Source organism: Quercus suber, unplaced genomic scaffold, assembly GCF_002906115.3.
Source record: "Quercus suber isolate HL8 unplaced genomic scaffold, Cork oak 2.0 scaffold_458, whole genome shotgun sequence".
Classification (NCBI taxonomy): domain Eukaryota; kingdom Viridiplantae; phylum Streptophyta; class Magnoliopsida; order Fagales; family Fagaceae; genus Quercus; species Quercus suber.
The window spans coordinates 386412-388431 of NW_027069909.1; the positions used below are offsets into that span (position 1 = coordinate 386412).

The 2020-nt window shown below is 32.0% G+C and overlaps 1 pseudogene; it reads left to right on the forward strand.

Moving 5' to 3' along the window:
* Positions 1 to 2020, forward strand: part of LOC112006727 (uncharacterized) — a 5540-nt pseudogene extending 3520 nt beyond the window's left edge.

Below are 2020 nucleotides of genomic sequence, written 5' to 3' on the forward strand. Positions count from 1 at the left end.
AGTACATTATATTTCCCAATTAAATTCTGTATTGAATTTAATTGTCCTTAAATGATAATATTGTTTGTATTTTATTTGTCATGGTAAACATGTGTTTGAATTTAATTGAAAAATCTAAAGTATTACACTTTAGATATTATACTTAAGTTTTGCAATTTCACAAAACTATTACAATATCCCCTTGCACTTTATAGTCACCCAAAAGACTCTACTCAATACTCATTGCCATTACCGAGTGCTCTCGCTTCAATTTCTCTTTATTAATTCTTCCTTACGATGCTCAATTGGTCGATTAGCTTGTTAGTATTTTGAGTGCTAATTTGAATTACACTAATAAAAAAATTCTAGTAGTAATCTTATGATATATATATATATATATGATACATATATAGTTAAGACTTACTTTGGATTTAATGTTTGTATTTCTAAACTAATGCGCCAAGACATGTATGAATGTTATATTTTGAATTTTTCTTGAATTGCAAATCAATATGATTTTTTTATCTTGCCCCCGCCCCCGCCCCCCCAAGCAAAAATTTTTGGCTACGCCCCTGGTTGAATGTACCAAGTGACTACCAACAGTAATTAGCTAGGCTATACCAACACGATTCTCAGAAAAGAAAAGGGGTTATACTAGGAGAAAAAAAAAAGTTGAGTACACGTAAAAGTAACTGGCAACTAATTACGGTTTATAACGTAAAAATATTCGAGTTTGTAAACTTAAAATTGATTAGATATACAAATACAGAAGATATGCGAGGGACATATCCAAGTCAAGATTATTATTTAGTATTGTTTCGACGGCTCTTGCGAGAGAATATGCTTCTTGGATGAATTATTTGTATGGGTATTATTGGTGCGTAAATTTATGTGTCACTTGGGAAAAAGTCATGTAATGCTTGATGATTGGTTTGGTCATTAGTTTGGTGGTCCTTCAACTGCTTTCCGGACATGTTTATGAATTGTATTTGTATTACCTTTACTCGATCAGGATTATTTAATCAGGACCTTAATTTGTCATAATCAGGCATGGAAGTGAAGATTAGTTCTAATTTGGGATTTATTTATTTTAATTACAAGTTTTAATAGGGATCGGCTGCAATTGCCATCTTGATTTGACTTTTCAACCAAGGAAATTATTAGAAAATTGAAAATTTCACTAGATTTGGGGTGCACGACATTCTAATTACAATTACACAGTATACACGGTTTTAAGGTTCCTTCCTTCATTCTCAATCTTTTTCCAGCGTATGCATTTATTATTTGAGTCAAATACCAATGCAACACATTACATGAAAGCAATGCCAACTTTGTTAAAACTTGGACCATATCGTTTAAAGAAAAAAAAAAAAAAACCCAAAATCAAAGATTTGGTAAGAGATGTGACTGTAAAGTAACATTACTAAATTTTAAGAGGAAAATTTAAGGAACAATATTATCTAAGTTTTATCCATAATTTAATTGTAAAATGTATCACATATTTACCATGCGGAGAAGTTCATTCAATTTCAAGTTGTTGTTATAAGAGACTAATTGTGATGTCCAAATTGATTTTTTTTGGTCAAATTGACGTTTAGGATACTACACAAACTTTTAAAATTGATGAGTTGTCAATTATACAAATAGTAATTCAAATTTTTATTTATCATGACGTTGACATAGATCTGTCGCCCATTCTTCTTGAAATAGATACCTGAGGTTTGAAATACTAAGCTATCTAATTATTGCAGCATTCTTGTTCAAGCAAGCCAAAAATTTGGGACTCTATGAAATTGAAGAAAGCAAGAAAGAGCAACAAAGGAAAACAAAGAAGAAGATGCTCTTATCATGGCTACCATTGCTATGTAGAGCAAGCAATGGCACAGATGTGCCAATTCTAAGTATGAGTGAAAGAGTTGAGTTGGAGAAAGTATTGGAGGAGAGCATAGAGATGTTGGAACAAGAGGAGGACCAAGAGCAGGTTTTGTCTTTGTGGCTTCACCATTTCACATATTGCCCCTCCTCCGATTGGCCCAACTGA